Source organism: Ranitomeya variabilis, chromosome 2 (genome assembly GCF_051348905.1).
Source record: "Ranitomeya variabilis isolate aRanVar5 chromosome 2, aRanVar5.hap1, whole genome shotgun sequence".
NCBI classification, from domain to species: Eukaryota; Metazoa; Chordata; class Amphibia; order Anura; family Dendrobatidae; genus Ranitomeya; species Ranitomeya variabilis.
Window position 1 is genome coordinate 1105405984 of NC_135233.1, and position 25924 is coordinate 1105431907.

General features: G+C 44.3%; 34 non-coding genes across 34 annotated transcripts; all 34 read right to left on the reverse strand.

The window, feature by feature from the left end:
* Positions 1 to 489: 489 nt before the first annotated feature.
* On the reverse strand, positions 490 to 562 carry TRNAV-AAC (transfer RNA valine (anticodon AAC)). Its single transcript has one exon. It is a non-coding gene; the product is annotated as a tRNA-Val (tRNA).
* A 415-nt stretch (positions 563 to 977) lies between these two features.
* On the reverse strand, positions 978 to 1050 carry TRNAV-UAC (transfer RNA valine (anticodon UAC)). Its single transcript has one exon. It is a non-coding gene; the product is annotated as a tRNA-Val (tRNA).
* Positions 1051 to 1767: 717 nt separating this feature from the next.
* On the reverse strand, positions 1768 to 1840 carry TRNAV-UAC (transfer RNA valine (anticodon UAC)). Its single transcript has one exon. It is a non-coding gene; the product is annotated as a tRNA-Val (tRNA).
* Positions 1841 to 2065: 225 nt separating this feature from the next.
* Positions 2066 to 2138, reverse strand: TRNAV-AAC (transfer RNA valine (anticodon AAC)). Its single transcript has one exon. It is a non-coding gene; the product is annotated as a tRNA-Val (tRNA).
* Positions 2139 to 2553: 415 nt separating this feature from the next.
* Positions 2554 to 2626, reverse strand: TRNAV-UAC (transfer RNA valine (anticodon UAC)). Its single transcript has one exon. It is a non-coding gene; the product is annotated as a tRNA-Val (tRNA).
* Positions 2627 to 2692: 66 nt separating this feature from the next.
* On the reverse strand, positions 2693 to 2765 carry TRNAV-CAC (transfer RNA valine (anticodon CAC)). Its single transcript has one exon. It is a non-coding gene; the product is annotated as a tRNA-Val (tRNA).
* Positions 2766 to 2851: 86 nt separating this feature from the next.
* TRNAV-AAC (transfer RNA valine (anticodon AAC)) lies at positions 2852 to 2924 on the reverse strand. The gene has a single exon. It is a non-coding gene; the product is annotated as a tRNA-Val (tRNA).
* A 415-nt stretch (positions 2925 to 3339) lies between these two features.
* Positions 3340 to 3412, reverse strand: TRNAV-UAC (transfer RNA valine (anticodon UAC)). The gene has a single exon. It is a non-coding gene; the product is annotated as a tRNA-Val (tRNA).
* Positions 3413 to 3478: 66 nt separating this feature from the next.
* On the reverse strand, positions 3479 to 3551 carry TRNAV-CAC (transfer RNA valine (anticodon CAC)). The gene has a single exon. It is a non-coding gene; the product is annotated as a tRNA-Val (tRNA).
* Positions 3552 to 3637: 86 nt separating this feature from the next.
* Positions 3638 to 3710, reverse strand: TRNAV-AAC (transfer RNA valine (anticodon AAC)). The gene has a single exon. It is a non-coding gene; the product is annotated as a tRNA-Val (tRNA).
* A 415-nt stretch (positions 3711 to 4125) lies between these two features.
* TRNAV-UAC (transfer RNA valine (anticodon UAC)) lies at positions 4126 to 4198 on the reverse strand. The gene has a single exon. It is a non-coding gene; the product is annotated as a tRNA-Val (tRNA).
* A 66-nt stretch (positions 4199 to 4264) lies between these two features.
* Positions 4265 to 4337, reverse strand: TRNAV-CAC (transfer RNA valine (anticodon CAC)). Its single transcript has one exon. It is a non-coding gene; the product is annotated as a tRNA-Val (tRNA).
* Positions 4338 to 4423: 86 nt separating this feature from the next.
* TRNAV-AAC (transfer RNA valine (anticodon AAC)) lies at positions 4424 to 4496 on the reverse strand. Its single transcript has one exon. It is a non-coding gene; the product is annotated as a tRNA-Val (tRNA).
* A 415-nt stretch (positions 4497 to 4911) lies between these two features.
* TRNAV-UAC (transfer RNA valine (anticodon UAC)) lies at positions 4912 to 4984 on the reverse strand. Its single transcript has one exon. It is a non-coding gene; the product is annotated as a tRNA-Val (tRNA).
* Positions 4985 to 5050: 66 nt separating this feature from the next.
* TRNAV-CAC (transfer RNA valine (anticodon CAC)) lies at positions 5051 to 5123 on the reverse strand. The gene has a single exon. It is a non-coding gene; the product is annotated as a tRNA-Val (tRNA).
* An 86-nt stretch (positions 5124 to 5209) lies between these two features.
* On the reverse strand, positions 5210 to 5282 carry TRNAV-AAC (transfer RNA valine (anticodon AAC)). The gene has a single exon. It is a non-coding gene; the product is annotated as a tRNA-Val (tRNA).
* A 415-nt stretch (positions 5283 to 5697) lies between these two features.
* TRNAV-UAC (transfer RNA valine (anticodon UAC)) lies at positions 5698 to 5770 on the reverse strand. Its single transcript has one exon. It is a non-coding gene; the product is annotated as a tRNA-Val (tRNA).
* Positions 5771 to 5836: 66 nt separating this feature from the next.
* Positions 5837 to 5909, reverse strand: TRNAV-CAC (transfer RNA valine (anticodon CAC)). The gene has a single exon. It is a non-coding gene; the product is annotated as a tRNA-Val (tRNA).
* A 77-nt stretch (positions 5910 to 5986) lies between these two features.
* On the reverse strand, positions 5987 to 6059 carry TRNAV-AAC (transfer RNA valine (anticodon AAC)). Its single transcript has one exon. It is a non-coding gene; the product is annotated as a tRNA-Val (tRNA).
* A 415-nt stretch (positions 6060 to 6474) lies between these two features.
* TRNAV-UAC (transfer RNA valine (anticodon UAC)) lies at positions 6475 to 6547 on the reverse strand. The gene has a single exon. It is a non-coding gene; the product is annotated as a tRNA-Val (tRNA).
* Positions 6548 to 6613: 66 nt separating this feature from the next.
* On the reverse strand, positions 6614 to 6686 carry TRNAV-CAC (transfer RNA valine (anticodon CAC)). The gene has a single exon. It is a non-coding gene; the product is annotated as a tRNA-Val (tRNA).
* Positions 6687 to 6772: 86 nt separating this feature from the next.
* TRNAV-AAC (transfer RNA valine (anticodon AAC)) lies at positions 6773 to 6845 on the reverse strand. The gene has a single exon. It is a non-coding gene; the product is annotated as a tRNA-Val (tRNA).
* Positions 6846 to 7260: 415 nt separating this feature from the next.
* On the reverse strand, positions 7261 to 7333 carry TRNAV-UAC (transfer RNA valine (anticodon UAC)). The gene has a single exon. It is a non-coding gene; the product is annotated as a tRNA-Val (tRNA).
* A 66-nt stretch (positions 7334 to 7399) lies between these two features.
* TRNAV-CAC (transfer RNA valine (anticodon CAC)) lies at positions 7400 to 7472 on the reverse strand. The gene has a single exon. It is a non-coding gene; the product is annotated as a tRNA-Val (tRNA).
* An 86-nt stretch (positions 7473 to 7558) lies between these two features.
* Positions 7559 to 7631, reverse strand: TRNAV-AAC (transfer RNA valine (anticodon AAC)). Its single transcript has one exon. It is a non-coding gene; the product is annotated as a tRNA-Val (tRNA).
* A 554-nt stretch (positions 7632 to 8185) lies between these two features.
* Positions 8186 to 8258, reverse strand: TRNAV-CAC (transfer RNA valine (anticodon CAC)). Its single transcript has one exon. It is a non-coding gene; the product is annotated as a tRNA-Val (tRNA).
* An 86-nt stretch (positions 8259 to 8344) lies between these two features.
* TRNAV-AAC (transfer RNA valine (anticodon AAC)) lies at positions 8345 to 8417 on the reverse strand. Its single transcript has one exon. It is a non-coding gene; the product is annotated as a tRNA-Val (tRNA).
* A 554-nt stretch (positions 8418 to 8971) lies between these two features.
* TRNAV-CAC (transfer RNA valine (anticodon CAC)) lies at positions 8972 to 9044 on the reverse strand. Its single transcript has one exon. It is a non-coding gene; the product is annotated as a tRNA-Val (tRNA).
* An 86-nt stretch (positions 9045 to 9130) lies between these two features.
* TRNAV-AAC (transfer RNA valine (anticodon AAC)) lies at positions 9131 to 9203 on the reverse strand. Its single transcript has one exon. It is a non-coding gene; the product is annotated as a tRNA-Val (tRNA).
* A 554-nt stretch (positions 9204 to 9757) lies between these two features.
* Positions 9758 to 9830, reverse strand: TRNAV-CAC (transfer RNA valine (anticodon CAC)). The gene has a single exon. It is a non-coding gene; the product is annotated as a tRNA-Val (tRNA).
* A 225-nt stretch (positions 9831 to 10055) lies between these two features.
* On the reverse strand, positions 10056 to 10128 carry TRNAV-CAC (transfer RNA valine (anticodon CAC)). Its single transcript has one exon. It is a non-coding gene; the product is annotated as a tRNA-Val (tRNA).
* A 574-nt stretch (positions 10129 to 10702) lies between these two features.
* On the reverse strand, positions 10703 to 10775 carry TRNAV-UAC (transfer RNA valine (anticodon UAC)). Its single transcript has one exon. It is a non-coding gene; the product is annotated as a tRNA-Val (tRNA).
* Positions 10776 to 11477: 702 nt separating this feature from the next.
* On the reverse strand, positions 11478 to 11550 carry TRNAV-UAC (transfer RNA valine (anticodon UAC)). Its single transcript has one exon. It is a non-coding gene; the product is annotated as a tRNA-Val (tRNA).
* Positions 11551 to 12923: 1373 nt separating this feature from the next.
* TRNAV-CAC (transfer RNA valine (anticodon CAC)) lies at positions 12924 to 12996 on the reverse strand. The gene has a single exon. It is a non-coding gene; the product is annotated as a tRNA-Val (tRNA).
* Between the last annotated feature and the right edge of the window lie 12928 nt (positions 12997 to 25924).

Consider the following 25924-nt stretch of genomic DNA (forward strand, 5'->3'; position numbering starts at 1 on the left):
GAAAAAGCAAGTAGATGCCTGGTTTCGCACCTTGATCCTATCAGGTGTTACTTGAACTAGAAAAACTTATACACTGTCAAAAACACACACTCTTGACAAAAGCAAACGCATGTAGAAACAAGCAAAGGGGTCAAAATGATGCTGATTACACCAACAATAGACACTTGTGATCAAAATAAAGAGAAACCGCATGCTTCTGCCTGGGATCGAACCGGAGACCTTTCGCGTGTAAAGCGAATGTGATAACCACTACACTACAGAAACGGAGAGAAAAAGGTTGCTGTGGTCAAGGCAAGGAATAAAGATCAAGGATTGAAAGTCAAAACGCATTGTATCTGCCCAGTTTCGAACTGGGGACCTTTCGCGTGTGAGGCGAACGTGATAACCACTACACTACAGAAACTAGATAAAAGATATTACTGGGCTCATGACAAGCAATCGAGATCAAGAACTGAAAGTCAATAGCTTTGTTAACAAAGAATAATGGCATGTTTCTGCCCAGTTTCGAACTGGGGACCTTTCGCGTGTTAGGCGAACGTGATAACCACTACACTACAGAAACTCCATGCACAGCTCAAACTGTTCAAACATACCAAAATGAAATTGAAAAAAATAATCCAGCCAAACTCAACAGGTCTTCCTCTATGTCTGAACACAGGACAAAGTGCACTTTCCAACCAAGGAACCTTTCTTTTGTCAGGCTAGTGAAAAAGAGAAAAAACATGCAAACAAAACCATTTTGCAAAAAGCAATTGCATGCCTTTGTCCAAAAGCCAAAAAGAAAGAGAAAAAGCAAGTAGATGCCTGGTTTCGCACCTTGATCCTATCAGGTGTTACTTGAACTAGAAAAACTTATACACTGTCAAAAACACACACTCTTGACAAAAGCAAACGCATGTAGAAACAAGCAAAGGGGTCAAAATGATGCTGATTACACCAACACTAGACACTTGTGATCAAAATAAAGAGAAACCGCATGCTTCTGCCCGGGATCGAACCGGAGACCTTTCGCGTGTAAAGCGAACGTGATAACCACTACACTACAGAAACAGAGCGAAAAAGGTTGCTGTGGTCAAGGCAAGGAATAAAGATCAAGGATTGAAAGTCAAAACGCATTGTTTCTGCCCAGTTTCGAACTGGGGACCTTTCGCGTGTGAGGCAAACGTGATAACCACTACACTACAGAAACTAGATAAAAGACATTACTGGGCTCATGACAAGCAATCGAGATCTGAAAAAAGAACTGAAAGTCAATAGCTTTGTTAACAAAGAATAATGGCATGTTTCTGCCCAGTTTCGAACTGGGGACCTTTCGTGTTTGGCGAACGTGATAACCACTACACTACAGAAACTCCATGCACAGCTCAAACTGTTCAAACATACCGAAATGAAATTGAAAAAAATGATCCAGCCAAACTCAACAGGTCTTCCTCTATGTCTGAACACAGGACAAAGTGCACTTTCCAACCAAGGAACCTTTCTTTTGTCAGGCTAGTGAAAAAGAGAAAAAACATGCAAACAAAACCATTTTGCAAAAAGCAATCGCATGCCTTTGTCCAAAAGCCAAAAAGAAAGAGAAAAAGCAAGTAGATGCCTGGTTTCGCACCTTGATCCTATCAGGTGTTACTTGAACTAGAAAAACTTATACACTGTCAAAAACACACACTCTTGACAAAAGCAAACGCATGTAGAAACAAGCAAAGGGGTCAAAATGATGCTGATTACACCAACAATAGACACTTGTGATCAAAATAAAGAGAAACCGCATGCTTCTGCCCGGGATCGAACCGGAGACCTTTCGCGTGTAAAGCGAACGTGATAACCACTACACTACAGAAACGGAGCGAAAAAGGTTGCTGTGGTCAAGGCAAGGAATAAAGATCAAGGATTGAAAGTCAAAACGCATTGTTTCTGCCCAGTTTCAAACTGGGGACCTTTCGCGTGTGAGGCGAACGTGATAACCACTACACTACAGAAACTAGATAAAAGACGTTACTGGGCTCATGACAAGCAATCGAGATCAAGAACTGAAAGTCAATAGCTTTGTTAACAAAGAATAATGGCATGTTTCTGCCCAGTTTCGAACTGGGGACCTTTCGCGTGTTAGGCGAACGTGATAACCACTACACTACAGAAACTCCATGCACAGCTCAAACTGTTCAAACATACCGAAATGAAATTGAAAAAAATGATCCAGCCAAACTCAACAGGTCTTCCTCTATGTCTGAACACAGGACAAAGTGCACTTTCCAACCAAGGAACCTTTCTTTTCTCAGGCTAGTGAAAAAGAGAAAAAACATGCAAACAAAACCATTTTGCAAAAAGCAATCGCATGCCTTTGTCCAAAAGCCAAAAAGAAAGAGAAAAAGCAAGTAGATGCCTGGTTTCGCACCTTGATCCTATCAGGTGTTACTTGAACTAGAAAAACTTATACACTGTCAAAAACACACACTCTTGACAAAAGCAAACGCATGTAGAAACAAGCAAAGGGGTCAAAATGATGCTGATTACACCAACAATAGACACTTGTGATCAAAATAAAGAGAAACCGCATGCTTCTGCCCGGGATCGAACCGGAGACCTTTCGCGTGTAAAGCGAACGTGATAACCACTACACTACAGAAACGGAGCGAAAAAGGTTGCTGTGGTCAATGCAAGGAATAAAGATCAAGGATTGAAAGTCAAAACGCATTGTTTCTGCCCAGTTTCGAACTGGGGACCTTTCGCGTGTGAGGCGAACGTGATAACCACTACACTACAGAAACTAGATAAAAGACATTACTGGGCTCATGACAAGCAATCGAGATCAAGAACTGAAAGTCAATAGCTTTGTTAACAAGGAATAATGGCATGTTTCTGCCCAGTTTCGAACTGGGGACCTTTCGCGTGTTAGGCGAACGTGATAACCACTACACTACAGAAACTCCATGCACAGCTCAAACTGTTCAAACATACCGAAATGAAATTGAAAAAAATGATCCAGCCAAACTCAACAGGTCTTCCTCTATGTCTGAACACAGGACAAAGTGCACTTTCCAACCAAGGAACCTTTCTTTTGTCAGGCTAGTGAAAAAGAGAAAAAACATGCAAACAAAACCATTTTGCAAAAAGCAATCGCATGCCTTTGTCCAAAAGCCAAAAAGAAAGAGAAAAAGCAAGTAGATGCCTGGTTTCGCACCTTGATCCTATCAGGTGTTACTTGAACTAGAAAAACTTATACACTGTCAAAAACACACACTCTTGACAAAAGCAAACGCATGTAGAAACAAGCAAAGGGGTCAAAATGATGCTGATTACACCAACAATAGACACTTGTGATCAAAATAAAGAGAAACCGCATGCTTCTGCCCGGGATCGAACCGGAGACCTTTCGCGTGTAAAGCGAACGTGATAACCACTACACTACAGAAACGGAGCGAAAAAGGTTGCTGTGGTCAAGGCAAGGAATAAAGATCAAGGATTGAAAGTCAAAACGCATTGTTTCTGCCCAGTTTCGAACTGGGGACCTTTCGCGTGTGAGGCGAACGTGATAACCACTACACTACAGAAACTAGATAAAAGACATTACTGGGCTCATGACAAGCAATCGAGATCAAGAACTGAAAGTCAATAGCTTTGTTAACAAAGAATAATGGCATGTTTCTGCCCAGTTTCGAACTGGGGACCTTTCGCGTGTTAGGCGAACGTGATAACCACTACACTACAGAAACTCCATGCACAGCTCAAACTGTTCAAACATACCGAAATGAAATTGAAAAAAATGATCCAGCCAAACTCAACAGGTCTTCCTCTATGTCTGAACACAGGACAAAGTGCACTTTCCAACCAAGGAACCTTTCTTTTGTCAGGCTAGTGGAAAAGAGAAAAAACATGCAAACAAAACCATTTTGCAAAAAGCAATCGCATGCCTTTGTCCAAAAGCCAAAAAGAAAGAGAAAAAGCAAGTAGATGCCTGGTTTCGCACCTTGATCCTATCAGGTGTTACTTGAACTAGAAAAACTTATACACTGTCAAAAACACACACTCTTGACAAAAGCAAACGCATGTAGAAACAAGCAAAGGGGTCAAAATGATGCTGATTACACCAACAATAGACACTTGTGATCAAAATAAAGAGAAACCGCATGCTTCTGCCCGGGATCGAACCGGAGACCTTTCGCGTGTAAAGCGAACGTGATAACCACTACACTACAGAAACGGAGCGAAAAAGGTTGCTGTGGTCAAGGCAAGGAATAAAGATCAAGGATTGAAAGTCAAAACGCATTGTTTCTGCCCAGTTTCGAACTGGGGACCTTTCGCGTGTGAGGCGAACGTGATAACCACTACACTACAGAAACTAGATAAAAGACGTTACTGGGCTCATGACAAGCAATCGAGATCAAGAACTGAAAGTCAATAGCTTTGTTAACAAAGAATAATGGCATGTTTCTGCCCAGTTTCGAACTGGGGACCTTTCGCGTGTTAGGCGAACGTGATAACCACTACACTACAGAAACTCCATGCACAGCTCAAACTGTTCAAACATACCGAAATGAAATTGAAAAAAATGATCCAGCCAAACTCAACAGGTCTTCCTCTATGTCTGAACACAGGACAAAGTGCACTTTCCAACCAAGGAACCTTTCTTTTGTCAGGCTAGTGAAAAAGAGAAAAAACATGCAAACAAAACCATTTTGCAAAAAGCAATCGCATGCCTTTGTCCAAAAGCCAAAAAGAAAGAGAAAAATCAAGTAGATGCCTGGTTTCGCACCTTGATCCTATCAGGTGTTACTTGATCTAGAAAAACTTATACACTGTCAAAAACACACACTCTTGACAAAAGCAAACGCATGTAGAAACAAGCAAAGGGGTCAAAATGATGCTGATTACACCAACAATAGACACTTGTGATCAAAATAAAGAGAAACCGCATGCTTCTGCCCGGGATCGAACCGGAGACCTTTCGCGTGTAAAGCGAACGTGATAACCACTACACTACAGAAACGGAGCGAAAAAGGTTGCTGTGGTCAAGGCAAGGAATAAAGATCAAGGATTGAAAGTCAAAACGCATTGTTTCTGCCCAGTTTCGAACTGGGGACCTTTCGCGTGTGAGGCGAACGTGATAACCACTACACTACAGAAACTAGATAAAAGACATTACTGGGCTCATGACAAGCAATCGAGATCAAGAACTGAAAGTCAATAGCTTTGTTAACAAAGAATAATGGCATGTTTCTGCCCAGTTTCGAACTGGGGACCTTTCGCGTGTTAGGCGAACGTGATAACCACTACACTACAGAAACTCCATGCACAGCTCAAACTGTTCAAACATACCGAAATGAAATTGAAAAAAATGATCCAGCCAAACTCAACAGGTCTTCCTCTATGTCTGAACACAGGACAAAGTGCACTTTCCAACCAAGGAACCTTTCTTTTGTCAGGCTAGTGAAAAAGAGAAAAAACATGCAAACAAAACCATTTTGCAAAAAGCAATCGCATGCCTTTGTCCAAAAGCCAAAAAGAAAGAGAAAAAGCAAGTAGATGCCTGGTTTCGCACCTTGATCCTATCAGGTGTTACTTGAACTAGAAAAACTTATACACTGTCAAAAACACACACTCTTGACAAAAGCAAACGCATGTAGAAACAAGCAAAGGGGTCAAAGTGATGCTGATTACACCAACAATAGACACTTGTGATCAAAATAAAGAGAAACCGCATGCTTCTGCCCGGGATCGAACCGGAGACCTTTCGCGTGTAAAGCGAACGTGATAACCACTACACTACAGAAACGGAGCGAAAAAGGTTGCTGTGGTCAAGGCAAGGAATAAAGATCAAGGATTGAAAGTCAAAACGCATTGTTTCTGCCCAGTTTCGAACTGGGGACCTTTCGCGTGTGAGGCGAACGTGATAACCACTACACTACAGAAACGACGTTACTGGGCTCATGACAAGCAATCGAGATCAAGAACTGAAAGTCAATAGCTTTGTTAACAAAGAATAATGGCATGTTTCTGCCCAGTTTCGAACTGGGGACCTTTCGCGTGTTAGGCGAACGTGATAACCACTACACTACAGAAACTCCATGCACAGCTCAAACTGTTCAAACATACCGAAATGAAATTGAAAAAAATGATCCAGCCAAACTCAACAGGTCTTCCTCTATGTCTGAACACAGGACAAAGTGCACTTTCCAACCAAGGAACCTTTCTTTTGTCAGGCTAGTGAATAAGAGAAAAAACATGCAAACAAAACCATTTTGCAAAAAGCAATCGCATGCCTTTGTCCAAAAGCCAAAAAGAAAGAGAAAAAGCAAGTAGATGCCTGGTTTCGCACCTTGATCCTATCAGGTGTTACTTGAACTAGAAAAACTTATACACTGTCAAAAACACACACTCTTGACAAAAGCAAACGCATGTAGAAACAAGCAAAGGGGTCAAAATGATGCTGATTACACCAACAATAGACACTTGTGATCAAAATAAAGAGAAACCGCATGCTTCTGCCCGGGATCGAACCGGAGACCTTTCGCGTGTAAAGCGAACGTGATAACCACTACACTACAGAAACGGAGCGAAAAAGGTTGCTGTGGTCAAGGCAAGGAATAAAGATCAAGGATTGAAAGTCAAAACGCATTGTTTCTGCCCAGTTTCGAACTGGGGACCTTTCGCGTGTGAGGCGAACGTGATAACCACTACACTACAGAAACTAGATAAAAGACGTTACTGCGCTCATGAAAAGCAATCGAGATCAAGAACTGAAAGTCAATAGCTTTGTTAACAAAGAATAATGGCATGTTTCTGCCCAGTTTCGAACTGGGGACCTTTCGCGTGTTAGGCGAACGTGATAACCACTACACTACAGAAACTCCATGCACAGCTCAAACTGTTCAAACATACCGAAATGAAATTGAAAAAAATGATCCAGCCAAACTCAACAGGTCTTCCTCTATGTCTGAACACAGGACAAAGTGCACTTTCCAACCAAGGAACCTTTCTTTTGTCAGGCTAGTGAAAAAGAGAAAAAACATGCAAACAAAACCATTTTGCAAAAAGCAATCGCATGCCTTTGTCCAAAAGCCAAAAAGAAAGAGAAAAAGCAAGTAGATGCCTGGTTTCGCACCTTGATCCTATCAGGTGTTACTTGAACTAGAAAAACTTATACACTGTCAAAAACACACACTCTTGACAAAAGCAAACGCATGTAGAAACAAGCAAAGGGGTCAAAATGATGCTGATTACACCAACAATAGACACTTGTGATCAAAATAAAGAGAAACCGCATGCTTCTGCCCGGGATCGAACCGGAAACCTTTCGCGTGTAAAGCGAACGTGATAACCACTACACTACAGAAACGGAGCGAAAAAGGTTGCTGTGGTCAAGGCAAGGAATAAAGATCAAGGATTGAAAGTCAAAACACATTGTTTCTGCCCAGTTTCGAACTGGGGACCTTTCGCGTGTGAGGCGAACGTGATAACCACTACACTACAGAAACTAGATAAAAGACGTTACTGGGCTCATGACAAGCAATCGAGATCAAGAACTGAAAGTCAATAGCTTTGTTAACAAAGAACAATGGCATGTTTCTGCCCAGTTTCGAACTGGGGACCTTTCGCGTGTTAGGCGAACGTGATAACCACTACACTACAGAAACTCCATGCACAGCTCAAACTGTTCAAACATACCGAAATGAAATTGAAAAAAATGATCCAGCCAAACTCAACAAGTCTTCCTCTATGTCTGAACACAGGACAAAGTGCACTTTCCAACCAAGGAACCTTTCTTTTGTCAGGCTAGTGAAAAAGAGAAAAAACATGCAAACAAAACCATTTTGCAAAAAGCAATCGCATGCCTTTGTCCAAAAGCCAAAAAGAAAGAGAAAAAGCAAGTAGATGCCTGGTTTCGCACCTTGATCCTATCAGGTGTTACTTGAACTAGAAAAACTTATACACTGTCAAAAACACACACTCTTGACAAAAGCAAACGCATGTAGAAACAAGCAAAGGGGTCAAAATGATGCTGATTACACCAACAATAGACACTTGTGATCAAAATAAAGAGAAACCGCATGCTTCTGCCCGGGATCGAACCGGAGACCTTTCGCGTGTAAAGTGAACGTGATAACCACTACACTACAGAAACGGAGAGAAAAAGGTTGCTGTGGTCAAGGCAAGGAATAAAGATCAAGGATTGAAAGTCAAAATGCATTGTTTCTGCCCAGTTTCGAACTGGGGACCTTTCGCGTGTGAGGCGAACGTGATAACCACTACACTACAGAAACTAGATAAAAGACATTACTGGGCTCATGACAAGCAATCGAGATCAAGAACTGAAAGTCAATAGCTTTGTTAACAAAGAACAATGGCATGTTTCTGCCCAGTTTCGAACTGGGGACCTTTCGCGTGTTAGGCGAACGTGATAACCACTACACTACAGAAACTCCATGCACAGCTCAAACTGTTCAAACATACCGAAATGAAATTGAAAAAAATGATCCTGCCAAACTCAACAGGTCTTCCTCTATGTCTGAATACAGGACAAAGTGCACTTTCCAACCAAGGAACCTTTCTTTTGTCAGGCTAGTGAAAAAGAGAAAAAACATGCAAACAAAACCATTTTGCAAAAAGCAATCGCATGCCTTTGTCCAAAAGCCAAAAAGAAAGAGAAAAAGCAAGTAGATGCCTGGTTTCGCACCTTGATCCTATCAGGTGTTACTTGAACTAGAAAAACTTATACACTGTCAAAAACACACACTCTTGACAAAAGCAAACGCATGTAGAAACAAGCAAAGGGGTCAAAATGATGCTGATTACACCAACAATAGACACTTGTGATCAAAATAAAGAGAAACCGCATGCTTCTGCCCGGGATCGAACTGGAGACCTTTCACGTGTAAAGCGAACGTGATAACCACTACACTACAGAAACGGAGCTAAAAAGGTTGCTGTGGTCAAGGCAGGGAATAAAGATCAAGGATTGAAAGTCAAACCGCATTGTTTCTGCCCAGTTTCGAACTGGGGACCTTTCGCGTGTGAGGCGAACGTGATAACCACTACACTACAGAAACTAGATAAAAGACATTACTGGGCTCATGACAAGCAATCGAGATCAAGAACTGAAAGTCAATAGCTTTGTTAACAAAGAATAATGGCATGTTTCTGCCCAGTTTCGAACTGGGGACCTTTCGCGTGTTAGGCGAACGTGATAACCACTACACTACAGAAACTCCATGCACAGCTCAAACTGTTCAAACATACCGAAATGAAATTGAAAAAAATGATCCAGCCAAACTCAACAGCTCTTCCTCTATGTCTGAACACAGGACAAAGTGCACTTTCCAACCAAGGAACCTTTCTTTTGTCAGGCTAGTGAAAAAGAGAAAAAACATGCAAACAAAACCATTTTGCAAAAAGCAATCGCATGCCTTTGTCCAAAAGCCAAAAAGAAAGAGAAAAAGCAAGTAGATGCCTGGTTTCGCACCTTGATCCTATCAGGTGTTACTTGAACTAGAAAAACTTATACACTGTCAAAAACACACACTCTTGACAAAAGCAAACGCATGTAGAAACAAGCAAAGGGGTCAAAATGATGCTGATTACACCAACACTAGACACTTGTGATCAAAATAAAGAGAAACCGCATGCTTCTGCCCGGGATCGAACCGGAGACCTTTCGCGTGTAAACCGAACGTGATAACCACTACACTACAGAAACGGAGCGAAAAAGGTTGCTGTGGTCAAGGCAAGGAATAAAGATCAAGGATTGAAAGTCAAAACGCATTGTTTCTGCCCAGTTTCGAACTGGGGACCTTTCGCGTGTGAGGCGAACGTGATAACCACTACACTACAGAAACTAGATAAAAGACATTACTGGGCTCATGACAAGCAATCGAGATCAAGAACTGAAAGTCAATAGCTTTGTTAACAAAGAATAATGGCATGTTTCTGCCCAGTTTCGAACTGGGGACCTTTCGCGTGTGAGGCGAACGTGTTAACCACTACACTACAGAAACAGAGCGAAAAAGGTTGCTGTGGTCAAGGCAAGGAATAAAGATCAAGGATTGAAAGTCAAAACGCATTGTTTCTGCCCAGTTTCGAACTGGGGACCTTTCGCGTGTGAGGCGAACGTGATAACCACTACACTACAGAAACTAGATAAAAGACATTACTGGGCTCATGACAAGCAATCGAGATCAAGAACTGAAAGTCAACAGCTTTGTTAACAAAGAATAATGGCATGTTTCTGCCCAGTTTCGAACTGGGGACCTTTCGCGTGTTAGGCGAACGTGATAACCACTACACTACAGAAATTCCATGCACAGCTCAAACTGTTCAAACATACCGAAATGAAATTGAAAAAAATGATCCAGCCAAACTCAACAGGTCTTCCTCTATGTCTGAACACAGGACAAAGTGCACTTTCCAACCAAGTAACCTTTCTTTTGTCAGGCTAGTGAAAAAGAGAAAAAACATGCAAACAAAACCATTTTGCAAAAAGCAATCGCATGCCTTTGTCCAAAAGCCAAATAGAAAGAGAAAAAGCAAGTAGATGCCTGGTTTCGCACCTTGATCCTATCAGGTGTTACTTGAACTAGAAAAACTTATACACTGTCAAAAACACACACTCTTGACAAAAGCAAACGCATGTAGAAACAAGCAAAGGGGTCAAAATGATGCTGATTACACCAACAATAGACACTTGTGACCAAAATAAAGAGAAACCGCATGCTTCTGCCCGGGATCGAACCGGAGACCTTTCGCGTGTAAAGCGAACGTGATAACCACTACACTACAGAAACGGAGCGAAAAAGGTTGCTGTGGTCAAGGCTAGGAATAAAGATCAAGGATTGAAAGTCAAAACGCATTGTTTCTGCCCAGTTTCGAACTGGGGACCTTTCGCGTGTGAGGCGAACGTGATAACCACTACAATACAAAAAACTAGATAAAAGACATTACTGGGCTCATGACAAGCAATCAAGATCAAGAACTGAAAGTCAATAGCTTTGTTAACAAAGAATAATAGCATGTTTCTGCCCAGTTTCGAACTGGGGACTTCTCGCGTGTGAGGCCAACGTGATAACCACTACACTACAGAAACTCCATGCACAGCTCAAACTGATCAAACATACCGAAATGAAATTGAAAAAAATGATCCAGCCAAACTCAACAGGTCTTCACACAGGACAAAGTGCACTTTCCAACCAAGGAACCTTTCTTTTGTCAGGCTAGTGAAAAAGAGAAAAAACATGCAAACAAAACCATTTTGCAAAAAGCAATCGCATGCCTTTGTCCAAAAGCCAAAAAGAAAGAGAAAAAGCAAGTAGATGCCTGGTTTCGCACCTTGATCCTATCAGGTGTTACTTGAACTAGAAAAACTTATACACTGTCAAAAACACACACTCTTGACAAAAGCAAACGCATGTAGAAACAAGCAAAGGGGTCAAAATGATGCTAATTACACCAACAATAGACACTTGTGACCAAAATAAAGAGAAACCGCATGCTTCTGCCCGGGATCGAACCGGAGACCTTTCGCGTGTAAAGCGAACGTGATAACCACTACACTACAGAAACGGAGCGAAAAAGGTTGCTGTGGTCAAGGCTAGGAATAAAGATCAAGGATTGAAAGTCAAAACGCATTGTTTCTGCCCAGTTTCGAACTGGGGACCTTTCGCGTGTGAGGCGAACGTGATAACCACTACAATACAAAAAACTAGATAAAAGACATTACTGGGCTCATGACAAGCAATCAAGATCAAGAACTGAAAGTCAATAGCTTTGTTAACAAAGAATAATAGCATGTTTCTGCCCAGTTTCGAACTGGGGACTTTTCGCGTGTGAGGCCAACGTGATAACCACTACACTACAGAAACTCCATGCACAGCTCAAACTGATCAAACATACCGAAATGAAATTGAAAAAAATGATCCAGCCAAACTCAACAGGTCTTCACACAGGACAAAGTGCACTTTCCAACCAAGGAACCTTTCTTTTGTCAGGCTAGTGAAAAAGAGAAAAAACATGCAAACAAAACCATTTTGCAAAAAGCAATCGCATGCCTTTGTCCAAAAGCCAAATAGAAAGAGAAAAAGCAAGTGGTCAAGGCAAGGCAAGGAATAAAGGCAAGGAATAAAGATCAAGGATTGAAAGTCAAAATGCATTGTTTCTGCCCAGTTTCAAACTGGGGACCTTTCGCGTGTGAGGCGAACGTGATAACCACTACACTACAGAAACTAGATAAAAGACATTACTGGGCTCATGACAAGCAATCGAGATCAAGAACTGAAAGTCAATAGCTTTGTTAACAAACAATAATGGCATGTTTCTGCCCAGTTTCAAACTGGGGACCTTTCGCGTGTTAGGCGAACGTGATAACCACTACACTACAGAAACTCCATGCACAGCTCAAACTGTTCAAACATACCGAAATGAAATTGAAAAAAATGATCCAGCCAAACTCAACAGGTCTTCCTCTATGTCTGAATACAGGACAAAGTGCACTTTCCAACCAAGGAACCTTTCTTTTGTCAGGCTAGTGAAAAAGAGAAAAAACATGCAAACAAAACCATTTTGCAAAAAGCAATCTCATGCCTTTGTCCAAAAGCCAAAAAGAAAGAGAAAAAGCAAGTAGATGCTTGGTTTCGCACCTTGATCCTATCAGGTGTTACTTGAACTAGAAAAACTTATACACTGTCAAAAACACACACTCTTGACAAAAGCAAACGCATGTAGAAACAAGCAAAGGGGTCAAAATGATGCTGATTACACCAACAATAGACACTTGTGATCAAAATAAAGAGAAACCGCATGCTTCTGCCCGGGATCGAAACGGAGACCTTTTGCGTGTAAAGTGAACGTGATAACCACTACACTACAGAAACGGAGCAAAAAAGGTTGCTGTGGTCAAGGCAAGGAATAAAGATCAAGGATTGAAAGTCAAAACACATTGTTTCTGCCCAGTTTCGAACTGGGGACCTTTCGCGTGTGAGGCGAACGTGATAACCACTACACTACAGAAACTAGATAAAAGACATTACTGGGCTCATGACAAGCAATCGAGATCAAGAACTGAAAGTCAATAGCTTTGTTAACAAAGAATAATGGCATGCTTCTGCCCAGTTTCGGACTGGGGACCTTTTGCGTGTTAGGCGAACGTGATAACCACTACACTACAGAAACTCCATGCACAGCTCAAACTGTTCAAACATACCGAAATGAAATTGAAAAAAATGATCCAGCCAAACTCAACAGGTCTTCCTCTATGTCTGAACACAGGACAAAGTGCACTTTCCAACCAAGGAACCTTTCTTTTGTCAGGCTAGTGAAAAAGAGAAAAAACATGCAAACAAAACCATTTTGCAAAAAGCAATCTCATGCCTTTGTCCAAAAGCCAAAAAGAAAAAAAAAAAGCAAGTAGATGCCTGGTTTCGCACCTTGATCCTATCAGGTGTTACTTGAACTAGAAAAACTTATACACTGTCAAAAACACACACTCTTGCCAAAAGCAAACGCATGTAGAAACAAGCAAAGGGGTCAAAATGATGCTGATTACACCAACAATAGACACTTGTGATCAAAATAAAGAGAAACCGCATGCTTCTGCCCGGGATCGAACCGGAGACCTTTCGCGTGTAGAGCGAACGTGATAACCACTACACAACAGAAACAGGACGAAAAAGGTTACTGTGGTCAAGGCAAGGAATAAAGATCAAGGATTGAAAGTCATAAATGCATTGTTTCTGCCCAGTTTTGAACTGGGGACTTTTGGCGTGTGAGGCGAATGTGATAACCACTACACTACAGAAACAAGGTAAAAGACATTACTGGGCTCACGACAAGCAATCGAGATCAAGAACTGAAAGTCAATAGCTTTGTTAACAAAGAATTATGACATGTTTCTGCCTAGTTTTGAACTGGGGACCTTCCGTGTGTTAGGCGAACGTGATAACCACTACACTACAGAAACTCCATGCAAAACTCAAACTGTTCAAGCATAACGAAATGAAATTGAAAAAAACGATCCAGCCAAACTCAACAGGTCTTCCTCTATGTCTGAACACAGGACAAAGTGCAGTTTTCAACCAAGGAACCTTTCTTTTGTCAGGCTATTGAAAAAAAAACAAAAAACATGGAAACAAAACCATTTTGCAAACAGCAATCTCATGCCTTTGTCCAAAAGCCAAAAAGAAAGAGAAAAAGCAAGTAGATGCCTGGTTTCGCACCTTGATCCTATCAGGTGTTACTTGAACTAGAAAAACGTATACACTGTCAAAAACACACACTCTTGACAAAAGCAAACACAGGTAGAAATAATCAAAGGGGTAAAAATGATGCTGATTACACCAACAATATACACTTGTGATCAAAAGAAAGAGAAACCACATGCTTCTGCCCGGGATCGAACCGGAGACCTTTCGCGTGTAAAGTAAACGTGATAACTAGGGTTGAGCGACTTTGACTTTTTGAGGGTCGAGTCGGGTTTCGCGGAACTCGACTATCTAAAAAGTCGGGTCGAGTGAAATCGGCCGATTATCTCGTCAAGTCGGGATCGGCCGAAACAAGAAACCCAATGCAAGTCAATGGGGCAGCATAGTCGGCAGTGAGTGGGGGCCAGGAAAACACCTAGAGTGGCCATTTTAATGCCAAAAACATCCATTTTTGTTAATGAAGCTTGTCAATCTTAATTTCCCTTATAATTATAGTTAGGCATTGGAAATTGGGGGTCATTTGGCTAAAGTTTTTGGGGGTAGGGCTGGTTCAAGTATTTTGTGGGCCCAGGAAATCTGGACCACTTCACGGCAGTGGCGCAGGGAGAGGTAAGTATTTCAACTTTGCAAGTGCTGTGATCCTGAGCAAGCAGGGGGGGGCCCACTCTTTGGCATTGGCACTGGCACAGGGCCCCTCAAAGTACGGCGGTGTGTTTGCACGGCGGGGGCGCCTCCCACCAGCAGCGACACTTTTGCGTACTATGAGGGGCCCTGTGCCAGTGACGTCGCCAACGAGTATTCCCCCCCACCTGATGAAGGAACCAGCACTTTCATCTGCACCTTCCTCTTTGTCCCCGTGTAAGGTGGTATAGTATGCGGGAAGGGGAACCTGACTTTCAGCAGGGACACATTCTGGCTATGTAGCATGCAAGGGGAAGTATGCACTTTATACGGTATCGAGATACCCTCGACAATATGGCAGCCTACATGGTCTCCAATAGAATGGATGGCGGCTGTGCGCACACGCGCTTGTGGCAGAATGCTTTTCCGGCTTCCCGACGGCTATCTTCAACAGCTGCGCCTGTGTAATACCTGACATCACCTGGCGGGATTCCGCCCTATACAGGCGCGACTCTGATGGCCGGAGAGGGGGCCGGTGCCCGGTCCCGAGTGCGCGTGCGCCGATACGCCGCTTGTACTTCCGCTGTGTTCTATACTTAAACCACAGTGAGCAGTCAATTTTTAACCCTCTTTGAGAAAGCTGACCGCGAAACGTGCATCAGAGGGCCTGGCAGTGACACGGGGAGAGTCTTTCTTATTTCCCGAATGGGTAAGTTATGACACCTTATAACCCCAGCAGAGCATATTATGGAGATGTACTATTTACATAACTATATGCTTTACAGCCTGTTTTTGATTCCGGGCTCTCTCCTTTATGCTATTGGGATAAATTTACGAGATTGATGTACACTCCCTCCGGGATTATCAGACCCCCCTGTGCCGCTGGCATACCTATGGGTTCTCATTTGTATTTTCTCCTGATTTATATGTGCTATTGCAGCAATTTTATCTCTATGACTATTGTTATTGATTGGTAAAATAAAGAGATTTACATGTTTCTTGAACATGTGTTTTGGGATTTTTCTACTCCGGTTGTTTGTGTTGCATGCAAGGGGAATGTAGTGGTCTGGGTCAATGTACCAGCAGACTCATGTAGCAGTGGCTGGGCAATGGGCAGGATGAGGAGGAAACACATATATAGGGACAAAGAATAAAGTAGGCTAAATGCAGTTCAAAATTGGTAACAGGACTAAACAGGCGGCATTGCTTTGTTCAGTGGAGGAGCAAACCCAGGAGCAGCAGACACCGTTTTAAGGGCCCAACCACACTAGTAGGCCAAATGCAGTTTAATATCTGCTACTATAGGCCGAAAGCCTAAAGACTGAAGCTCAGCTATATACAGTGGAGGACAACACCAGGGAGCGGCACACACCGTTAGTAGGGCCCAACCAAAGTTGAAGGCCAAATGCAGTTTAATATCTGATACTATAGGCCGAAAGCCTAAAGACTGAAGCTAAGCTTTATATAGTGGAGGACAACACCAGGGAGCGGCACACACCGTTACTAGGCCCCAACCAAAGTAGTAGGGCAACTGCAGTGTTACATTTAAAAATACTTTATGAGAGCCTGAAGGTTGAAGCTCAGACAAGGAAACCTGGAGGAGAACACCAAGGAGGAGGAGAACACCAAGGAGCGGCAGACACCGTTACTAGGCCCCAACCCAGGTAGCAGGGCAACTGCAGTGTTACATTTAAAAATACTTAATGAGAGCCTGAAGGTTGAAGCTCAGACAAGGAAACCAGGAGGAGAACACCAAGGAGGAGGAGAACACCAAGGAGCGGCAGACACCGTTACTAGGCCCCAACCCAGGTAGCAGGGCAACTGCAGTGTTACATTTAAAAATACTTAATGAGAGCCTGAAGGTTGAAGCTCAGACAAGGAAACCAGGAGGAGAACACCAAGGAGTGGCAGACACCGTTACTAGGCCCCAACCAAAGTAGTAGGGCAACTGCAGTGTGACATTAAAAAATACTCAATGAGAGCCTGAAGGTTGAAGCTCAGCTTTTTCAGTGGAGGACAACACCAGGGAGCGGCAGACACCGTTACTAGGCCCCAACCCAGGTAGCAGAACAACTGCAGTGTTACATTTAAAAATACTTAATGAGAGCCTGAAGGTTGAAGCTCAGACAAGGAAACCAGGAGGAGAACACCAAGGAGCGGCAGACACCTTTACTAGGCCCCAACCAAAGTAGTAGGGCAACTGCAGTGTGATATTAAAAAATACTCAATGAGAGCCTGAAGGTTGAAGCTCAGCGTTTTCAGTGGAGGACAACACCAGGGAGCGGCAGACATCGTTACTAGGCCCCAACCCAGGTAGCAGGGCAACTGCAGTGTTACATTTAAAAATACTTAATGAGAGCCTGAAGGTTGAAGCTCAGACAAGGAAACCAGGAGGAGAACACCAAGGAGGAGGAGAACACCAAGGAGCGGCAGACACCGATACTAGGCCCCAACCCAGGTAGCAGGGCAACTGCAGTGTTACATTTAAAAATACTTTATGAGAGCCTGAAGGTTGAAGCTCAGACAATGAAACCAGGAGGAGAACACCAAGGAGGAGGAGAACACCAAGAAGCGGCAGACACCGTTACTAGGCCCCAACCCAGGTAGCAGGGCAACTGCAGTGTTACATTTAAAAATACTTAATGAGAGCCTGAAGGTTGAAGCTCAGACAAGGAAACCAGGAGGAGAACACCAAGGAGGAGGAGAACACCAAGGTGCGGCAGACACCGTTACTAGGCCCCAACCCAGGTAGCAGGGCAACTGCAGTGTTACATTTAAAAATACTTAATGAGAGCTGTTGTGATTTTGCTTTTTGCTCCCTCTAGTGGTCATTAGTGATTTGACTCTGGAGCGTCTGTCTTTTCCTATATCCTCACCTGGGCCGTTAGTTCAGGGGCGTTGCTATATAAGCTCCCTGGACCTTCAGTTCAATGCCTGGCATCGTTGAAATCAGAGCTAATCTTTTGTGCTCTTGTCCTCTGATCCTGGTTCCTGTTTTTCAAGCTAAGTCTGCTTCTTTGCTTTTTGCTTTTGTTTTGTTTGGTATTTTTGTCCAGTTTGTTCCTATCTGTATCCTGACCTTTGCTGGAAGCTCTAGGGGGCTGGTGTTCTCCCCCCGGACCGTTAGACGGTTCGGGGGTTCTTGAATCTCCAGCGTGGATTTTTATAGGGTTTTTGTTGACCAGATAAGTTATCTTGCTTTATTCTGCTATTAGTAAGCTGGCCTCTCTTTGCTGAACCTGGTTCATTTCTGTGTTTGTCATTTCCTCTTACCTCACCGTTATTATTTGTGGGGGGCTTGTATCTTGCTTTGGGGTCCCTTTCTCTGGAGGCAAGAGAGGTCTTTGTTTTCTTCTCCTAGGGGTAGTTAGATTCTCCGGCTGGCGCGTGTCATCTAGCGATCACCGTAGGCATGATCCCCGGCTACTTCTAGTGTTGGCGTTAGGAGTAGCTATTTGGTCAACCCAGTTACCACAGCCCTATGAGCTGGATTTTTGTATCTTGCAGACTTACACTATCCTCTGAGACCCTGTCCACTGGGGTCATAACAGTATGCCAGGCCAGTATTAAATGTTTAATGCATTGCAGAAGTGGGATTATAAGAAAGAAAATTTTGAGTTTTTTTTTTTCCCTCTCTCATTTTTTTTTTTCTTTTCCCCTTTACCTCAGAGTGGCTTAAGCTTGCTGCAGACATGAATGTCCAGACCTTGATTACAAGTGTGGACCAGCTTGCCGCTCGTGTGCAGGGTATACAAGATTATGTTACCAGAAATCCTAGGTCTGAACCCAAGATTCCGATTCCTGAACTGTTTTCAGGAGACCAATTTAAGTTTAGGAATTTCAGGAATAATTGTAAATTATTTTTGTCCCTGAAACCTTGTTCGTCTGGAGACTCTGCTCAACAAGTAAAAATTGTTATTTCATTCTTACGGGGTGACCCTCAGGATTGGGCTTTTTCGTTGACGCCAGGAGATCCGGCATTGGCTGATATTGATGCGTTTTTTCTGGCGCTCGGTTTACTTTATGAGGAACCCAATCTTGAGATTCAGGCAGAGAAAGCCTTGCTGGCTATGTCTCAGGGCCAGGACGAGGCAGAGGTGTATTGCCAAAAATTTCGGAAATGGTCCGTGCTGACACATTGGAACGAGTGTGCACTGGCCGCTAATTTTAGAAATGGCCTTTCTGAGGCCATTAAGAATGTTATGGTGGGTTTTCCCATTCCCACAGGTCTGAATGATACCATGTCCCTGGCTATTCAAATTGACCGGCGGTTGCGGGAGCGCAAAACTGCAAATTCCCTCATGTTGTTGTCTGAACAGACACCTGATGTGATGCAATGTGATAGAAAAACCGCAAATTCCCTCATGGTGTTGTCTGAACGGACACCTGATTTGATGCAATGTGATAGAATCCTGACTAGAAATGAGAGGAAAATTCATAGACGCCGGAATGGCTTGTGCTACTACTGTGGTGATTCTACACATGTTATCTCAGCATGCTCTAAACGTATATCTAAGGTTGTTAGTCCTGTCACCGTTGGTAATTTGCATCCTAAGTTTATTCTGTCTGTAACTTTGATTTGCTCACTGTCCTCTTATCCTGTCATGGCGTTTGTAGATTCAGGTGCTGCCCTGAGTCTTATGGATCTCTCATTTGCTAAGCGCTGTGGTTTTATTCTTGAACCATTAGAAAATCCTATCCCTCTTAGGGGTATTGATGCTACGCCATTGGCAGAAAATAAGCCGCAGTATTGGACACAGGTTACCATGTGCATGACTCCTGAACACCGCGAGGTGATACGTTTTCTCGTTCTACATAAAATGCATGATTTGGTTGTTTTGGGGCTGCCATGGTTACAGACCCATAATCCAGTCCTTGACTGGAAGGCTATGTCAGTGTCTAGTTGGGGCTGTCGTGGTATTCATGAGGATTCCCTGCCTGTGTCTATTGCTTCTTCTACGCCTTCGGAAGTTCCGGAGTACTTGTCTGATTATCAGGATGTCTTTAGCGAGTCCAGGTCCAGTGCATTGCCTCCTCATAGGGAATGTGACTGTGCAATAGATTTGATTCCAGGCAGTAAGTTTCCTAAGGGAAGACTGTTTAATCTGTCGATACCTGAGCATACCGCTATGCGTTCATATATCAAGGAGTCTCTGGAGAAAGGACACATCCGTCCGTCTTCTTCCCCTCTTGGTGCGGGATTCTTTTTTGTGGCTAAAAAGGACGGATCTTTGAGGCCTTGTATTGACTATCGGCTTTTAAATAAGATCACTGTCAAATTTCAGTATCCTTTGCCGCTGTTGTCTGACTTGTTTGCCCGGATTAAAGGTGCCAAGTGGTTTACCAAGATAGACCTTCGTGGTGCGTACAACCTTTTGCGCATTAAGCAAGGGGATGAATGGAAAACCGCATTCAATACGCCCGAAGGTCATTTTGAGTACTTGGTGATGCCTTTTGGGCTCTCTAATGCCCCTTCAGTTTTTCAGTCCTTTATGCATGACATTTTCCGGAACTATCTGGATAAATTTCTGATCGTTTATCTGGATGATATTCTGGTTTTTTCTGATAATTGGGACTCGCATGTGGAGCAGGTCAGGATGGTCTTTAAAATTTTGCGTGAAAATTCTTTGTTTGTCAAGGGCTCAAAGTGTCTTTTTGGTGTACAGAAGGTTCCCTTTTTGGGGTTCATTTTTTCCCCTTCTGCTGTGGAGATGGACCCAGTCAAGGTCCGAGCTATTCTTGATTGGACTCAGCCCTCGTCAGTTAAGAGTCTTCAGAAGTTCTTGGGTTTCGCTAACTTCTACCGTCGTTTTATCGCTAACTTTTCTAGCATTGTGAATAGTGTTGAGCGATACCGTCCGATACTTGAAAGTATCGGTATCGGAAAGTATCGGCCGATACCGGCAAAATATCGGATCCAATCCGATACCGATACCCGATACCAATACAAGTCAATGGGACTCATGTATCGGACGGTATTCCTGATGGTTCCCAGGGTCTGAAGGAGAGGAAACTCTCCTTCAGGCCCTGGGAACCATATAAATGTGTAAAAGAAAGAATTAAAATAAAAAATATCGCTATACTCACCTCTCCGACGCAGCCGGGACTTCAGCGAGGGAACCGGCAGCGTTGTTTGTTTAAAATTCGCGCTATTACTTGGTTACGTGAATTCCCGGCTTGTGATTGGTCAGGTCGGCCATGTTGCCGGGACGCGGACCAATCACAGCAAGCCGTGACGAAATTACGTCACGGCTTGCTGTGATTGGTCCGCGTCCCGGCAATATGGCCGCCCTGACCAATCACAAGCCGTGACGTCACGGGAGGCTGGACACGCGCTCATTTTAAAATGGGCGCGTGTCCAGCCTCCCGTGACGTCACGGCTTGTGATTGGTTGCGCCGCGGTCAACCAATCACAATCCGGGAGGCTGGACACGCTCATTTTAAAATGGGCGCGTGTCCAGCCTCCCGTGACGTCACGGCTTGTGATTGGTTGCGCCGCGGTCAACCAATCACAAGCCGGGAGGCTGGACGCGCTCATTTTAAAATGGGCGCGTGTCCAGCCTCCCGTGACGTCACGGCTTGTGATTGGTCAGGGCGGCCATATTGCCGGGACGCGGACCAATCACAGCAAGCCGTGACGTAATTTCGTCACGGCTTGCTGTGATTGGTCCGCGTCCCGGCAACGTGGCCGACCTGACCAATCACAAGCCGGGAATTCACGTAACCAAGTAATAGCGCGAATTTTAAACAAACAACGCTGCCGGTTCCCTCGCTGAAGTCCCGGCTGCGTCGGAGAGGTGAGTATAGCGATATTTTTTATTTTAATTCTCTCTTTTACACATTTTAACATTAATGTTGTTGCGATACCCGATACCCGATACCACAAGAGTATCGGAATCCCGGTATCGGAATTCCGATACAGCAAGTATCGGCCGATACCCGATACTTGCAGCATCGGAATGCTCAACACTAATTGTGAAACCTTTGACGGATATGACCAAGAAGGGCTCCGATGTGGTTAATTGGGCTCCTGCTGCCGTGGAGGCTTTCCAGGAGTTGAAACGTCGGTTTACTTCGGCGCCTGTTTTGTGCCAGCCTGATGTCTCGCTTCCCTTTCAAGTTGAGGTGGATGCTTCAGAGATTGGAGCAGGGGCCGTTTTGTCGCAGAGAGGCCCTGGTTGCTCTGTTATGAGACCTTGCGCCTTTTTCTCTAGGAAGTTTTCGCCTGCGGAGCGAAATTATGATGTGGGCAATCGGGAGTTGTTGGCCATGAAATGGGCATTTGAGGAGTGGCGTCATTGGCTCGAGGGTGCTAAGCATCGTGTGGTGGTCTTGACTGATCACAAAAATCTGATGTATCTCGAGTCTGCTAAACGCCTGAATCCTAGACAGGCCCGCTGGTCATTGTTTTTCTCCCGTTTTGACTTTGTTGTCTCGTATTTACCAGGTTCAAAGAATGTGAAGGCCGATGCTCTTTCCAGGAGCTTTGTGCCTGATGCTCCTGGAGTCGCTGAACCTGTTGGTATTCTTAAGGATGGTATTATCTTGTCAGCTATTTCTCCAGATCTGCGACGTGTGTTGCAGAGATTTCAGGCTGATAGGCCTGATTCTTGTCCACCTGACAGACTGTTTGTGCCTGATAAGTGGACCAGCAGAGTCATTTCTGAGGTTCATTCCTCGGTGTTGGCAGGTCACCCAGGAATTTTTGGCACCAGAGATCTGGTGGCCAGATCCTTTTGGTGGCCTTCCTTGTCTAGGGATGTGCGGTCATTTGTACAGTCCTGTGGGACTTGTGCTCGAGCTAAGCCTTGCTGTTCTCGTGCCAGCGGGTTGCTCTTGCCCTTGCCTGTCCCTAAGAGACCTTGGACACATATCTCCATGGATTTCATTTCTGATCTTCCGGTGTCTCAGGGCATGTCTGTTATCTGGGTGATATGTGATCGCTTCTCCAAGATGGTCCATTTGGTTCCTTTGCCTAAACTGCCTTCCTCTTCCGATCTGGTTCCTGTGTTTTTCCAGAACGTGGTTCGTTTGCACGGCATCCCTGAGAATATTGTGTCAGACAGAGGATCCCAGTTCGTTTCCAGATTCTGGCGATCCTTTTGTAGTAGGATGGGCATTGACTTGTCGTTTTCGTCTGCTTTCCATCCTCAGACTAATGGACAGACGGAGCGAACTAATCAGACTTTGGAGGCTTATTTGAGGTGTTTTGTCTCTGCTGATCAGGACGATTGGGTGACCTTCTTGCCGTTAGCTGAGTTTGCCCTTAATAATCGGGCTAGTTCCGCCACCTTGGTTTCGCCGTTTTTCTGCAACTCTGGTTTCCACCCTCGTTTTTCTTCGGGTCATGTGGAACCTTCTGACTGCCCTGGGGTGGATTCTGTGGTGGATAGGTTGCAGCGGATCTGGAATCTTGTGGTGGACAACTTGAAGTTGTCACAGGAGAGGGCTCAGCGCTTTGCCAACCGCCGCCGCGGTGTGGGTCCCCGACTACGTGTTGGGGATTTGGTGTGGCTTTCTTCCCGCTTTGTTCCTATGAAGGTTTCCTCTCCCAAATTTAAACCTCGTTTTATTGGTCCTTACAAGATATTGGAAATTCTTAATCCTGTATCCTTTCGCCTGGATCTTCCTGTGTCGTTTGCTATCCACAACGTGTTTCATAGGTCCTTGTTGCGGCGGTACGTTGTGCCTGTGGTTCCTTCTGCTGAGCCTCCTGCTCCGGTGTTGGTTGAGGGCGAGTTGGAGTACGTGGTGGAGAAGATCTTGGATTCTCGTCTCTCCAGGCGGAGGCTTCAGTACCTGGTCAAGTGGAAGGGCTATGGTCAGGAAGATAATTCCTGGGTGGTCGCCTCTGATGTTCATGCGGCCGATTTAGTTCGTGCCTTTCACGCCGCTCATCCTGATCGCCCTGGTGGTCGTGGTGAGGGTTCGGTGACCCCTCACTAAGGGGGGGGTACTGTTGTGATTTTGCTTTTTGCTCCCTCTAGTGGTCATTAGTGATTTGACTCTGGAGCGTCTGTCTTTTCCTATATCCTCACCTGGGCCGTTAGTTCAGGGGCGTTGCTATATAAGCTCCCTGGACCTTCAGTTCAATGCCTGGCATCGTTGAAATCAGAGCTAATCTTTTGTGCTCTTGTCCTTTGATCCTGGTTCCTGTTTTTCAAGCTAAGTCTGCTTCTTTGCTTTTTGCTTTTGTTTTGTTTTGGTATTTTTGTCCAGTTTGTTCCTATCTGTATCCTGACCTTTGCTGGAAGCTCTAGGGGGCTGGTGTTCTCCCCCCGGACCGTTAGACGGTTCGGGGGTTCTTGAATCTCCAGCGTGGATTTTTATAGGGTTTTTGTTGACCAGATAAGTTATCTTGCTTTATTCTGCTATTAGTAAGCTGGCCTCTCTTTGCTGAACCTGGTTCATTTCTGTGTTTGTCATTTCCTCTTACCTCACCGTTATTATTTGTGGGGGGCTTGTATCTTGCTTTGGGGTCCCTTTCTCTGGAGGCAAGAGAGGTCTTTGTTTTCTTCTCCTAGGGGTAGTTAGATTCTCCGGCTGGCGCGTGTCATCTAGCGATCACCGTAGGCATGATCCCCGGCTACTTCTAGTGTTGGCGTTAGGAGTAGCTATTTGGTCAACCCAGTTACCACAGCCCTATGAGCTGGATTTTTGTATCTTGCAGACTTACACTATCCTCTGAGACCCTGTCCACTGGGGTCATAACAGAGAGCCTGAAGGTTGAAGCTCAGACAAGGAAACCAGGAGGAGAAAACCAAGGAGGAGGAGAACACCAAGGAGCGGCAGACACCGTTACTAGGCCCCAACCCAGGTAGCAGGGCAACTGCAGTGTTACATTTAAAAATACTTAATGAGAGCCTGAAGGTTGAAGCTCAGACAAGGAAACCTGGAGGAGAACTGTTGTGAATTTCGTCTGGGCTCCCTCTGGTGGCCTTTAGCGATACTGCGGGTCTGGAGCTGGGCTCAGCTGCCTCATTTCCTGCTATGCTGGTTCCTATTTAACTCCACCTGGACCTTTACTTGTTGCCTGCTGTCGTTGTATTCAGTACTGGTTCTGACCTCTCCTGGATTTTCCTGGTGACCTGCCTATTTCTGAGAAGCTAAGTCTTGCTAGTTCTTTTTGCTCATTGTTTCCTTGAAAATGTTTCTCAGTATATGATGTGTTCAGTCCAGCTTGCTTATATGTGATTTTTCGCTTGCTGGTAGCTCTGGGGAGCAGAGTGCGCCCCTCACATCGTGAGTCGGTGTGGGGGTTCTTGTACTTTCTGCGTGGATAGTTTTTGATAGTTTTTGTACTGACCGCACAGATCCCTGCTATCTTCTGTCTATTTGGTGTTAGCGGGCCTCATTTGCTCAAACCTGTTTTTCATTCCTACGTTTGTATTTTCCCCTTAACTCACCGTTATTATTTGTGGGGGGCTGTCTAAACTTTGGGGTTATTTCTCTGAGGCAAGTGAGGCTTTGCTTTCTCTCTAGGGGTAGCTAGTTTCTCAGGCTGTGAAGAGACGTCTAGGTTTTTAGGTAACGCTCCACAGCTGCCTTTAGTGTGTGTGGATAGGATCAGGATTGCGGTCGGTATAGTTTCCACATCCCCGGAGCTTGTCCTACTATTCAGGTTTACCTATCAGGTCAGTTTGGTGATCCTACCACCGGATCATAACAGTACAGCAGGCCATTAAAGAGTTAATGCATCACAAAAGAGGGATAAGAGAAATCCTGAGTTCACTTTTTTTTCCTCTGCAGTGTGTCTAGCCTCTCTCCTCCCCTTAATCTCTGGGTGGTTCAGAATTCAGCTGCAGCTATGGACCTTCAGAGTCTGTCTTCTAGTGTGGATCATCTCACTGCTAGGGTACAAGGCATTCAGGATTATGTAGTTCGCAGTCCTATGTCAGAGCCTAAGATACCTATTCCTGAGCTGTTCTCCGGAGACAGATCTAGGTTTTTGAACTTTAAAAATAATTGCAAATTATTCCTTTCTCTGAGACCTCGTTCCTCTGGTGATCCGGTTCAGCAAGTTAAGATTATTATTTCTTTGTTGCATGGTGACCCTCAAGATTGGGCATTCTCTCTGGCGCCGGGAGATCCTGCATTGCAAAATGTGGATGCGTTTTTTC